Source organism: Ambystoma mexicanum, chromosome 13, assembly GCF_040938575.1.
Source record: "Ambystoma mexicanum isolate Mex_15411 chromosome 13, UKY_AmexF1_1, whole genome shotgun sequence".
Lineage (NCBI taxonomy): Eukaryota > Metazoa > Chordata > Amphibia > Caudata > Ambystomatidae > Ambystoma > Ambystoma mexicanum.
Window position 1 is genome coordinate 268,668,572 of NC_090938.1, and position 15,119 is coordinate 268,683,690.

Consider the following 15,119-nt stretch of genomic DNA (forward strand, 5'->3'; position numbering starts at 1 on the left):
CAACTACGATTGAAGGAAAGAGGTTATCCAAATAAATCTGTCAAACAAGCGAGAAAAAGGGCTTTGAATACCGACAGAACCATATGTCTTTCTCCCAAGGAAAAAACTGAAATGAATAGATTGGTTTGTGTTACCACCTATAGTCCTCTAAGTAACCTCATTAAACAAACCATCAATAAACATTGGCATTTGATTAAGAACAAGGGCATCCTGGATAAAAAGCCCATTTTCGCTTTCAAGAAGAACAGGAACCTAAGGGATTCCCTGGTCCACACCTATATCGAGGAAACAAAGACATCTAATACATTGTGGGACCTTCCGAACGTTGTGGGTCACTTTCGGTGTGGCACCTGTATAGCATGCCGCTACACGAGCCCCACCAAAACCTTTGACTACAAGGGCTATCATCATACCCTACAAACACATACCAACTGCAACAGTAAGTTCGTGATCTATGCAATATTATGCCCATGCCACTTGTTATACATAGGCAAAACCACCAGACCAGTGAAACAACGGATCTCAGAGCACAGATCATGTATCAAGAATAAGATTCAGGACAAACCTCTTGTTGATCACTTCAGCCGACTAGGACATACCAATGATGATTTATCCTGGACCATCGTTCAACAACTTACTCCACAAAAAAGAGGGGGTGATAGAGATGGAGCTTTGACTAGACTGGAACAACTACTGGTCCATCAACTTGACACTGTCAGATCAGGGTTGAATATTTCGGTGGAATGGAAACATTTCTACAGTCAATGAACCCCTGGCCTGTTTGTCCACTCCCTGTTGACCATCCTAGCCCTTTTTGATCTTTTTGATCTTTTTGATCTGTTCGATTTATGAGAACTCCTGTTCTTTAGTCACTTGCTCATTTTGAAGCATTTAGATTTTTTGCCCAGGTAACTTATAATTTTGTGTACCTTGACTATTCTGGATGTACCATTATAATGCTATATGTAAGTTTGGGCCATCACAGGATGTTTTCTCATATCCCAACCTCTTTTCAATTATGCATGCAGTATACGTATGACCTTTGTGCTGCAATTATGGTGTCATGTAGGGCATTCTGATCAGATTCAGTGACAGCATCATCAAATCTATATTAACTATACTGTCTTATTGTTCAGCATTAGTTTAGATGTGCAATATTACTTGTATATATACTTCTGCCACTGAAACTCAGTGCTACATTAATAATGTACCTTCTGAAATAAGCACCTTGTCTACAAACAAATGTAAATAGTGCTCTTTGTGTGCTCAATCTCACATCACACTGTTACTTCGCAATTTTGTGGCCATATGTTTCATTGTTTTACTCTATGTTTCATTTTTATGTATCATCATGTTTGAGTGCCGGCTTCCACACATAACCATTAGTGGCACTCATCAACACAGCATTAGTATGCGCTCTGAACGTTGAGTTTGTTCCCGCAACGTCTTGAGTGCTGGCTTCCACCCATAACCATTCGTGGTACTCATTAACACAGCATTAGCATGCGTTTTGAACGTTGAATTTACTCCCGTTACTTTACATCTCCACGTGCTCTTTTCCGACGTGATGGCTTGCGCTTCATCACGTGGGTGTTACCTCACCCTTGGAGGTTCCTTTCAACGTTTAGTCACGGTCCTACTTTGTCTCTCATTGGTCCTCTTGTGATTGACACTTCATTTCAGCGCCATGTCCAACCAATCGGATTGTCTCACAAGTATTATTACTCGCGATGTTTTGGGACAGGCTGTCACTCCAACTACGCTCGCGTACTGAGACGCTTTGTTGTTTTTTCTGCTCGCGATTCCCAGGGATACTCTTTCACTGTGACGACGCTCGCGTTTTGAGACCCCCTGCCTGGGCTCGGCCGTAAAATTGCGCATACAATTGTAAGTAATCAAGTATGCTGTTTAGCCTATAACGTGATGTTTTGGCCCCTTTCCTTCACTGTTTAGTGCTACATAATCTTTATATGTTTATACTATATAGGACACCATCTTTATATATAGTTTTTTCCATTATTCTTATTTTCCCCACACAGTTGAGTCGCATTCTGATATATTTGGCGGAGGAATCACGTTTTGCAGTTACCGCCTACATTTTTTCGGGCTGAGCATTACTTACCTGTTTGAGGTAAGATTCTCCATATTTGGCTTGGTATATTGGGCACTTATAAGGCCTATTATTTTGTCCTGTATTTTTACAGCACTATGCACATGTCGTTACAGGTTCAATTCCTGTTCCTCCATGACGTACTCAGTACACCCCAGATATCTTGACTGATGATGGATATTCTTTTGTACCATAGCATTGGACAAATCTCTGGTAAGATTTCAGGCCCCTAGCTTTAGGAGACCCCTTTAGCATCTTATGAGAGCTTTTTTGAATTATTCATTTTATTAGAGGTCATAGTTCCACTGACAATTCCCCATCTGTTTTTTTCCCCAGATAGACACTCCAGGATCACCTTTCAGGTTTCCACAAGTCCTGATGAAGGCCTGCTTACATAGCTATACTACACAGCACTTTCTAGGCCGAAACACCATTGTGTCGACGATATGACCATTAAGACAATGCATTTTTGAAACATTGATTTTTTTGTGTCTTTTATATACATGTCCACTAATGTGGGTTTATGTTGTATTTCTGTGACTGCATAGTTGTTTGTGTTCTACCCGATACAGCACACTTTTTTTGTACCATCACATTAAGATCCAGTTGTCTATACTGGATCATACTCACTTTGTATTGTTGTGTCTTGAATATACCTTGAGTGTTCTATCTCTACTAATACTATTCATTTTGATAAAAAAATTAAACATTTTGTGAAAAAAGGACTGCAGCTTAACTATTGGTTGCTTGTCTAATTTTAGATTGGAACTGTTGCCTGACCTCCCACCCTGAAATTTTGGTTCAGTTTATTTAATTATTCCCACCTGGGTTTTTCAGGGCTCTGCCAGGCGCCCTTTATATAATTTAGTCTATGGTGGGGATCCTCTAGGACGCCCCAGTGTTACGGCACGGAGGGTGCGGTGTAACACACATAGTAAAACATATGAGACCCTATTGAGTAAAAGACCCCATAGCCTATAGAACACATTGACCTTCAAAGGAATTAACCACATTCATGTCCAAGAGTGGGAGAAAAAGAGTCTCACTCTTGGCAGGATGGACAAAAACAAACTCCAGAAATCCAGCAAAGCTGCTGGGGCACTCACTAGGTTAGGAAATTCAGCCTAAACAGAGACTTCTCCCTAACACTCGCCCCCCCCAGACTAAGGGACAGGAGGATTTAATCCACTCATGGATGAATCTCATACCTCTAGTCGATGAAATACATCCTAGAGAGACCATCAGCATTTTGGTGGTGACACCCTGACCTGTGCTCAATGGTGAAATCAAACCCTTGCAGGCAGATCGACCATCTCAGTAGTTTTGGGTTTTCCCCTTTCATTTGCATTAACCATCTCAAGGGTTGGTGGTCAGTCTGAATGACAAAAGTAGAACCATACAAGTATGGCCTAAACTTCTTCAGAGCCCACACGATAGCAAAGCATTCTCTTTCGATTGTTGCCCACCTTGTTTCAGGATCCTTCAGCTTGCGGCTGATGAAGCAAACGGGGTGCTCCCTACCTTTCCCATCCAGTTGACTGAGTACGGCACCTATTCCTACATTAGAAGCATCTGTCTGCACAATGAGAGTTTGGTGGTAATCAGGAGCTCTGAGTACTGGGGCTTGGCAAAGAGCCTTTTTCAGGTTTTCAAAAGCCTGATTGCACTCCTCGTTCCATCTAACCTTTTTAGGAAATTTGGGAGAGGAGATGACATTCAGAGGAGAAGCTATGGTCCCATAGTTCTCAATGAAATTCCTGTAATATCCAGTGAGACCTAAGAAGGCTCTCACCTGGGTCTGAGGATTAGGTGTTGTCCAATTTTGCACAGCTTCAATCTTACTGAGCAAAGGCCTTATTTCTCCACCTCCTACCTCATGTCCAAGATAGACTACCTTGCTCTGTCCAATTTGGCATTTACTCGACTTTATGGTCAGATTGGCTCTTCCAAGAGCCTGCAAAACATCTCTTAGGTGGGTTACATGTTCTTCCCAGGAATTGCTGAACACTGCTATGTCATCCAAGTATGCCATGCAGAAGTCCTCCATCCCATTCAGAACCTGGTTTACCATCTGTTGAAATGTAGCAGGTGCATTTTTCAATCCGAAAGGCATTACCTTAAACTGGTATAAGCCAACGGGGGTAGAAAATGCAGTTTTCTCCTTGGCACGGTCTCTCAGGGATATTTGCCAATAGCCTGATGTCAAGTCAAATGTGCTGAGGAACTTGGCTGAACCAAGTTTATGCACCAACTCATCTGTTCTTGGCAAAGGGTGGGCATCAGTCTTGGTGACTGCATTAAGAGCTCTATAATCCACGCAGAATCTAAGTTCTTTAGATCCTGCCTTTGGTACTAACTCAACTGGGCTAGACCATGGACTAGTAGAGGGCTCTATTACCCCGAGATCAAGCATCTTGCTGACCTCAACTTTGATGTGGGTTCGTATGTTTTCTGACATTCGGTATCCTCTGCTTTTGACTGGCAGACAGTCACCAGTGAGTATGTCATGCTGGCCCCAAGGGGTCAAGCCTGGTGAAAGCGAGAACAGAGGGGCAAACTTATTTAACATAGATTTGCACTCTTCTTGTTGCTCGGGTGTCAGATTTGAAGAGAGATTCACTCCTTCAATTTTTTCGTCTAAAGGTAAGCCTCTGAGGAGATCAGGAAGAGCTTACTCTCTTCTTCTTCCTCTGTTGATGCTAGAAGCAACGCTCCTACATCAGGTCTTGAGACATACGCTTTGAGTCGGTTAGTGTGGAAGACTGTCGGAGCCTCCTTGGGATTGCCCAAGTCCACCAGATAGTTGACCTCTCCAAGTTTACCCACAACTCTGAAGGGTCCCATCCATTTGTCTTGCAAGGCCCTCTGCCTTGTTGGGATCATAACGAGAACTAGCTGGTCTTGAGTGAACTCAACCATGTTAGCCTTTTGATCATGCCAGTGCTTGACCAATGCTTGTCCAGCTTTCAAGTTATCACTTGCTTCCGTCATCATGTGCGACATTCTCCTCCGGAGACCTATCACGTAGTCAGTCACTCTGACTGGCTTGGGGGAAGGAGCACTCTCCAACACCTCCCTTATCAGGGCCAATGGACCTCTGACGGGATGACCATAGAGAAGCTCAAAGGGAGAATAACCTACTCCCTCCTGAGGGACTTCTCTATAAGCAAAGAGAAGGCATGGCAGTAGAAGGTCCCACTTTCGTTTAAGGGGTTCTTCTAAAGAACCTATCATGCTCTTCATGGTTCGGTTGAACCTTTCTAGCAACCCATTGGTTTGTGGGTGGTAAGCTGTTGAGAACTTGTAAGTAACTCCACAGGTTTTCCACATGCCTTATATGTAGTGGGACATAAAGTTTGACCCCCTGTCAGAGATTACTTCCTTAGGAAACCCGACCCTGGTAAAAAATACCAAGGAGGGCCTTAGCCACAGCCAGAGCTGTAACAGTCCTCATAGGAATTGCCTCAGGATACCTAGTAGCATGGTCTACTACAACAAGGATAAACCTGTTGCCTGAGGAGGTTGGAGGATCAAGGGGACCAACAATGTCAATCCCTACTCTCTCAAATGGGGCTCCCACAACTGGGAGAGGCACTAAAGGTGCCACATTCTTGGAGCCCACCTTACCAGAGGTCTGGCAGTTGTGTGGCAGCTCCTGCAGTGTTTTTCTACTTCGGCCCCCATCTTCGGCCAATAAAAGTAGAGAGAGAGCCTTTCCTTAGTCTTCTTGAAACTCAATTGACCAGCCAAAGGAATCTCGTGGGCTAACTGCAAGAACTGTGGTCTGTTCTCTTGGGGTACTACAAGCCGTTTGTAGTCTCCAGGTTCACTGTAGAAGAGGCCATCTTCCCAGTGCAACCTGTATTTCCCAGGCTCTTGCCCTACAGCCTGAGCTTCTGCCTGGTGGCGAAGACCTTCCAGAGTTGGACATTCTCTCTGTCCCTTACTGAAGTCTGCCCTGCTGGGTCCACCCTCTGCCAGTAAAGACTGCAGCTCAGGATGGTCAACAGGATCCAGATCTCCAATGAGTTCCTGGCCTTCCATTAACTCTTCTTCAGAGTCTAATTCTACCACACATGGTTGTACCACCCTCTCAGCCTCAGCTGGAGGGGGAGTTACGGGTGTAACTTTGGACAACCGCGGGGAAGTCCTTGTTGGCTGCACTGAAATGCTGGCTGCTGGTTTCGGTATAGAAGTCTTAGGTTTCCCTTTCGCTTCTGATTTCTTTGAGACAGGAGCACGCAATTCCAGTGGAGCAGGAGTGATATCTTTCTTCATCATCTCTTGGAGAGTACCTCTCAGGGTTCTCTCCCTTGGAGGTCTGGTTAGCTCCTGTAACCGTTTACTAGGAGGTCTGGGGGTATGAGACATAACTCCGAGAGTTTTTAAATCGTTACTCAACAGAACTCGTCCTGGTACCTCACTCTGTATGCTGACAGGTATCTTCACAGTCATGTCGTTACACTGGATGAGAACTGGTAATTGGGGAAGCATCTGCACATGCCCTCCAGCTAACTTGATGAGGCATTTGGGTGCCTTAGCAACATCCTCAGCCTGAAAAAAAGATTTATCCACCACAGTTATGCTGGCCCCAGTGTCCCTAATGGCAGGTGTCTCCTGACCATTCACCTGGACACTGTCCTTATAATACTCTTTAGTATTATCTGGGATAGAATTATAGACATCTAAATTCTGTAGTTCCCACAAACCCAGAGACACTAAAGAAACACTGGCTGAGACTCCAATGGGTTCATCAGCTAGTAGTAGAAAGTTTCCACTTGCCATTTGGACTTCCTCCTCTGGAGCGAAGGCTAAGGAGACAAGCTGGACCCCTCAAGGTTTACCCTTGCATCTGGGATCTCCTTTCACATGGTCAGTAGAGCCACAAACAAAGCATTTACCGAAGGCTTTCTGGAATGGTGGCTTGTTCTGGCCTCCTTCCGGTTTGGCAGCAGAAGGTACACTATTCTGTTGCGGTTTTCCTTGTGGCTTACCCTTATGGATTTGTTTGGGGCCCTCTTTGGAATTTGAGTTATTAGAATTCTCTTTTGAGTCTTTTTTAGGCTGTTTTCCCTCATCCTTTTTCTGAGTTGCCCCAGAATCCTTATGAGTTGCCCTGTTGGCAACCCATAAGTCAGCAGCCTTAGCTAGCTCCCGGGAATCCAATTCCTTCGAATCAGCCAAGTGCTGTCTAAGCTCCGGAGAACAGGCATCATAAATAGACTTCAACATAAAAATATTCTTCATACCCTCATAAGTGTTCACCTTGTAACCCTTAATCCACCCCTCTAAGTTTTTCAACCCTTCACTCACCCAGATAGCCCAAGGGGTACCATCATGCTTTTTGAGGGTTCTAAACCTCTTAAGATACTGGGAAGGGGTCTTCCCGAACCTAGCTATCAAAGCTAGTTTCCCACTTTCGTAATCCTTCTTGTCCACCTCCCCCAACTCCATTACCACATCAGTCGCAACAGGGGGAAGCCTAGAGAACAACCAGGGAAGTATCTCATTCCCTGTGATGTCCTGGAGCCCATGATTATATTCAAACAGTTTTAACCAATCCAGCACATCCAATCTCGGTTCATACATACCCACTAATTCCGTAGGCATCCGGGGTCTTTTGGGACTGGAACTTCTAGAGGAACCAGAGGAGAGAGAAGCATTTTCCACAGATAACTTTTTCATCTCTAACTCATGATTAAGTTCTATTTCTCTGAGCCTTAATTCAGCTTCCTTCTGCTCAGCCTGGGCATTCATCCGTCTGAACTCTAGCTCTTGGTTTCTTTCAGATTGGGCTAAAAAACGCTTGTATTCTAATTCGAGCTTAATTTTTTCAAGTTCAAAATAAGCAGGGATACATGTGGGACCTGGTATGGGCCCCGTAGGTACAGTCGGTAAGGCAGACAGAGGCTCAGAGTGGCTAACTTCATTAGGTTCACTTTCCTCTTCTGACTCATTATCAAGACTTTGATTCAGATCAATACCATCACTGTTTTCTACATTCGCTGGAGAAGTTGGTTCCTCTGAACCAGTACCCAGACTTTGGTTTTCCAGCAGTCTCGCTATCAGTTCTACTTTCTTGCCTCTTACAGAAAGATTCTCTTGTCTACAGAGAGATCTCAAACACTCAGTATTTTCACCTGACAAGGACTCTTGACTGTAAACTTCCATAGTAGACATGTTTTTGAAAGTTGCTTTTTAGTGCTAAACTTTGTGGTTAGTTATCCTAAAGTGTTGAAAAGCACTCTAAACTGTATACTCGATACAAATCCCACCTCTGTACACCAGTGTTAAGCGGAAACCTGTGCAGTTCCCTCTGGGACCACTGCAAAAGATTTAGGCCTACAGGTGTTTGGCAGTAAACCCACTTGGTAGCAGTCTGTACCACACAGATTCACTTGGTAGCTGTGGCTGAGCAGTCAGACTTCCCTCAAGAAGAGTTAGGCAGTATGTGGAGTATACAAAATAGGGCAATTTACACAGTAGAACAAGCAGACACGGAACAGAGCTTGGGTGTAAAGATATATAGTTATTTATTTATAAAAACACATCTATGAAAAGCACACTGGCACTAATACGGCAAACAACTTCAATTACAATCACTATAAGTATCTCACTCCTCTAATAATAGTTCGACAAGTCTAGGTTCAACGGCACCACTTATTTGTAGACAGAGGTGAATGCTTTAACCTAGATGGCACTCTAATATTCGTTAGAACGGGAGAGAAAAGGCAGGGTATGAAACCAACTCGGTACCAACTCTTTTACAAAGCAAATGCAAGGCAAGTAAGGCAGGGTCTACTGTGGATCACAAAGTTCAGAGGCCAGGCCCACTCGGAGAGAGGTAGGGGATATGTCCCAAAAAGTATCACAGTGAAAATGCACTTCGAGTCTTTGTAGCAAATTGTCACAGAAAGGTTGGACCAGTTTAGAACAAAAAGTTAAGAAGGTCTGGAGGCGACCCGATGGAGAGGCAAGGATTAAGACACCTCACGCTAACCGTCACAAGGGAAGCCAGGCAGACACGATACCTTGTATGTGGAGAGACAGCTCTGGCGGGGGCAGTTGTTCCTGGTGGTGGATGCAAGTCGGGGCTTTGCCAAGAGATGAGATGATCTCGTCGTCGAAGGAAAGTTGAAGATCGTTGCACCACCAGGGAAGAGACCAGCCACAGAGTGCTCCGTCACAAGGCACCACCTTTTGGTCGCGGTACGGGCTAGTGGCTATCTGGTTGCCGGGGTGCTCAGCACGGGCAATTCAACCACTACGCCCTGGAAGCGAAGAAAAAGCAAAGGGACTGGTTGTTCCCACCAGTCAGGGGAAGAAGACGCTCCTAGCGGGAGATCTCCTCTGTCGTTGGGAAGTGGTGAGACGGTTCACCAGGGCTCCACCGGAGGTGTCGTCGTTGCAGGTCGGCTCAGCTTTACCCTCGTCGGATTCTTAGGTCCTGTGGAGGCTTCTGAAGATCCAGTCCCAAAAGCCCTGCTTTTATGCAGCAAACCCCCATTCATTCAGCCTAGCTGTCAATCAAAACACGCTAAGTGGTGAGCGGGGTGGCTCACCACTTGGGCCAATCACACCAGAGTGCGACTTGAGTTGGCAAGGCAACTCAGTCCAGGGTGCCTAAACCCCCTCCCACACCCCCTGTGGTACCCAGACAGAATGGCACCACTTTGGAGGGCTTCTGTGTAGAAGCCCGGCAAAAGTGGAACAAAGGGCTCAACCTTTGGTTCGGAGTTACAGAGGCGAACACAGACGCCATTTTAAAAACTGAGTTCTGGTAGAAAATACCAACCGGTAGATTTATTTAAGACAAATAAACCGGAGGTATGTTAGAGACTAACAGGAAAAAGTATTAGCCTCCAACAATGGGAAGAATCCCATAGAATTATATTCGGGGTCGAATATAACAAGTAGTTTCCACTGCCACCAGCCAAAACTCGACGAGGGGGGACGGGACAGTGCCCCCTCGAATAACAGACCCAGGGAGAATCGAATTACCCCTACTAGTATGTCCACAATAGGATGGTTTGTACTAGTTCTGTTAGTAAATGTAGGTCTAGTAAAGCCAATGGTGACTTTACATGCCCTGGGAGACAGTAGTCAGTCCCAGGGTATGGAGTCTATGGTGGGGATCCTCTAGGACGCCCCAGTGTTACGGCATGGAGGGTGCGGTGTAACACACATAGTAAAACATATGAGACCCTATGGAGTAAAAGACCCCATAGCCCATAGAACACATTGACCTTTAAAGGAATTAACCACATTCATGTCCAAGAGTGGGAGAAAAAGAGTTTCACTCTTGGCAGGATGGACAAAAACAAACTCCAGAAATCACTAGGTTAGGAAATTCAGCCTAAACAGAGAATTCTCCCTAACAGGGGGGATGGCAGTTCGGATGTCTATGAGGCTCACAATGTCGTTGTATATCATGTCCACGATGCTGGTGATGGTATCCCGGTCCAGACGGTACAGGGTGTGTATCTGCTCTGGGGTTGGGTTAAATGGACTGGCTCTGATCCAGGGGATTGTTGGGTGCCTGTGTGGTATGATTAGGTGCCGCGGTAGTGCTTGCTGTGCCTGTCTTGCCCTCCTCCTCCTCCTCCTCCTGCGTCTCCTCTGTGCTGCCTGTTGTTGTTGCTGCTGCGCTGCAATCATGTCCTCCAGCCCATTTAATGCTGCAAGTATTGGAACCATCTTGGTGTGGGAAGGGGTGTGGGAAGGGGTGTGGTGTGCTCCTTTTGAGCTACCACAGTCTCCATTGCCTCCACCTGTGCTGATTGTGTCCACCTGTGGCAGGTGGGAACACTGCTCAGTTCTCTTAACGGGTGGTTCGCGATAGCGGTATTAGATCTATGACGGTAAGGGGTTTTGGGGGCTTTACCATGCCGCTATTAGCATGTCCACTTGCCTTGTGATGCTGTGCTATTAGCGGCATGGCGTTATTTACGGGATGGAGGGTCGCGCGCATGCGGACTGCCCACTATTAGTGGCACCATACTTAGCGGTGCCGCTAATAGCGGTGAGCCGGGTCGTGATTCGCATGGGGATTTAACGTTACCGGTATTTCACCACCGGTAACGTTAAATCCCTAACGCCTACCGTGTAATGAGGCCCTATGTGTTACACAGCACCTTCAGTGCAGTGACACAGGGTTGTCTTTTAGACTTCCCAACTCAGACTCCATTTTCTGGGACTGACTACTGTCTCCCAGAACATGTAAAGTGGCCGTTGACTTTAGTACAATTTTTAAATCCACAGACCATCTTATATGGAGTACTGGACCGGGTTAATACTTATCCCTTTTTGTCTGTTTCTCTTGGAGCATTGTTTTGCTCCCTTTTCAGCAAAACTTGGCTGGTGGCAGTGGTAACTACCCTATTTTACCTACCGCGGTTATCTTAAATAACCTTGGTATTGTTTTAGGCTATCTTGGTAGCCTCGAACTTAAACCTGCTAGACCATATAAGTTTTTATACGCTTCCGGCTGGGTTTATTCACCATTTCATTTTGAAAATGTCTTTCTCATGTTTTTCTCTGCGTGCCAAACCCTATTTGGTTCCTTTGTTCACCGTCTCCTCACAGGCTTCTACACAAAAGCCCTCCTTAGGGCCCTCAAAGTCTGGGTAGGCAGGATGTGAGGGAGGGGTTTTAGGACCCCTGCCATGGGTTCCCTTGGTAACCCAAGTCGCACTCCTGTTTGATTGGCTAGGTGACTGTCCAGCCAGGACAGCCACCTTTCTGTGTGATTGACAGCCAGGCTGTTTGAATGGGGGAAAACTGCATAAAAAGCCGGTCTCTGGGTCTGGAAAGGCAGAGTCGCCACTGGAACGAAATAACCGACGAGGAGCTGACGGAAGAGGACCCCTTCCACGACTGAACCGCCCGGTGAAGCCCTGCTGCAGGTCCGAATCCTCGAACTCAACGACAGAGAAGATCTTCCCGGAATCTTCCTCCCCAGAGCTGGTGGGACCAACACGTTTGCCCAAACTGCAAGCCAGGGCTCCCTCCTGTGGTCGAATTCGCTGTACAGAGCTACAGTGGGGCGGATAGACAGGAAGGTCGGACCCTGCTTGGGTTTTAAGGAGCGCACCTTTTATTTGTTATTTTGCTCTGCTGCTGGTTTCTTCCCTGGGCAGTGCAGGACCCTCTAGTCTTCCTACTTCGTGTCAGTATGACAGTCACTTCAGGAACCGTGAGCCTGCAGGAACTGCCAGGAACGTCTGCCTCAGCTACAGCTTCTTCTCCATTTAAAGGTACTTTGCAGATCCGGTTGTTCGTTTCGTCCAGCCAGGGTGAAGGTGTGTAAAACCTTTTGCCAATCCGAGGGCTTTTCCTTCTCTAATCTTTAAACTAACTTTTCTGCCGAACAACTTCGTCCGGAACTCTTGGCAAAAACTTAACCGCAAACTACCCTGAACTGTGTGATCTTGAGCAAAAGACTTTTGTCCTATTGACTTTGGCCCGAAGCCCATTTGATTTGATTCCATCACTGTAGTTCCTCTTTCTAGATTGCCCTGCTTACTTACCTGGTGGTGCTGCTCAATTTCTGCCTAACTTTCCCTCCCTTTTTAATTACTAGGGTGCCATTTTTCTCCCACATCATATTGTGAGCTTAACTTGTCTGGAGACTATTGGGAGTGGTGTGGTGTATTAAGAGTGTGATTTTTGAACTACTTTACTTTAGTGAGATGTTATACAATGGAGGTGTAAATAAATGTATATTCTTTTATTCAGAAACCTTGAGTCAGAGTTTGTTTGAATCATAGTAATTGCTGTCCTTTACTAACTATTGATGCTGCTCACTTGCTCTTGGGATAAGTCTGGCTGCTCAGCCATCGCTTCCACTTTTACTGTGTAGTACAGGCTTGTACCAAAGGTGAATTTGTACTGTTACTTGTAGTCTTAATTGTGTGTGGTGGTCCCAAATGGTACTGCATATAATTCTGCCTAACAATCTGCCAATACTAAAAGCTGTCATAAGATTATTGGTTTTCTTTCACATGCATTCTTTGTGAATTTAGTTACATGAATGTGAATACTATAGAACATGTGGCTAATATAGCTACATATGTGCATAGATGATCCTTATTTTAATGAATGGTGCATTTTCATAGTTTACTTCAGCAGATCGGCTCAGAAAACTATCATTCAGACATGAATAGTTGTGCACAGTGAAGATTTTCTAGTGCAGAAACGTTCGCATGTATGTTAGGTGAGGTTACACATCATTTGAGCACAATTCATCCTGCACTAGTGTAACTCTTAAATGCACACACACACACACACTTGCATCGTCATAAATCGATTTGTCTAGATTTGCTCCAGGTTAGTTAATCAAATTCCACTACTCAAAAGTCTCCACTGTGAACTAACGAGAGACCCTACTCAGTGCATAGACCCCCTCCCACCCTCTCTTGCGCTAAATGTGCTGCTTTCAGTGTAGCCCTGTAAAGTTGCCAGAGAAATACAAACATATTTTCTGCTTTAGAAAAGTTGTATTGTTCTCAATTTGTATATTTCATAACTTTGAGAAAACGCTACAGTAAAATGTCAAAATTGTTTTCATGTCTAGGTTAAATAATGTATTGTAATCGCAGAAGTCAGAAGAAAGACTCGAATTGTGGTGTCTGTGGGCACTTTATCCCACAGCTGTGGAGGAGGGGAGGAGCAGTTCCTCCTGACAAGTCACTCCCTCACGGGGCTTTCTCCACAATCTGTAGTTTCATTCTAAGTGACAGTCGATCGACATTCTAAAATGCAAACCATGTTTCTTGCAGAACTGAATGGGGTTTTAATTCCAGTTATCGTTCTGACATCTCTTTTCCTAGGTACCTATTATATCATGTATTACACATATTGATGCAACCGTGTGTGTTTGTGTAAATATACCCATATACATTTATAGAAATTATCAAATGACAATAATTCTCATAAATATTGATCATGTTTTTTATGTTTTTTTTCTAGCAGGTGCAGAGACCAGTAACCAAGTTATTCAGCCTTCAATGGTAGAATATTCAGAAGGAGACACCGTGGAGATCATTTGTAACCACACCTTCACCACCTCTGACATTTTGATCTGGTATCAGTTTCTGCCAGGGGGATTCCCAAATCTCTTGATTTCGGGGGTTACCACTGCTGAAGACAAAGGACGCTTTTCGATGGTCATTGACAGGAAAAGCTTGACCACCACCCTTCTTATCCGTGGAGCAGAAGCTGGTGATGCTGCCGTGTATTACTGCGCCGTGAGGGACACGACGAGAGAAGCCCATGTTAAACTTAGACAAAAAGATCCAAACTAGCAAAGGGACATGAACAGCAAGTTCTCCTCACATCACGTGGGTTTTCTGCCACCTGCTGGATTTTTGTATAATATATCTGGAAATATTCTATGTGCCTCCACTCTTAAAGAACTTAAAGGAAAGTGAAAGGTCAAATGTGTATTTGCAAATGTGAATTAATTTCTTTGACAATTGCAAATGCATACTCAACAAGTATTGGCAAAGCCAACACATTTTACTTTTTTGTAGGCATGGGAAAGGCATTTTCAAGGCTCTGCTATAATGTTACTGCAAGGCCATAAGAGGCAAATATTTGGCAAATGGTGTTATCACCTCGGTACATGAGAGTGCCTATAAAATATTTAGCTAATGCTTATACGAGAGCAAGAACTGTTGGTATTGCCAATTCTTGTTATTAACAGGAAATCAGTTCATGAGTAAATGTGGAAGAACAAAAGTATTGTTTATAAATCAAGTGGCACACTTGGTTGAGACATTTTTACTACACCAAGAGCTTATTAATAGCAGCAAATTAGCCATTCCCTTTCTGAAGAGTGCTCAGCACACGAACCGTGTGGTCAGCATACTCTGTTAAAAGCACAGAGCTAGCTCGAAAAGATACTCTGGGGTGGGTATTTTTCACTGGGAGGGGCAGATTTTGGTTGAGAATGACCATAGGGAATAGCATGGTCATGTGCAGTTAATGGGTGGCTACAAATCTAAAC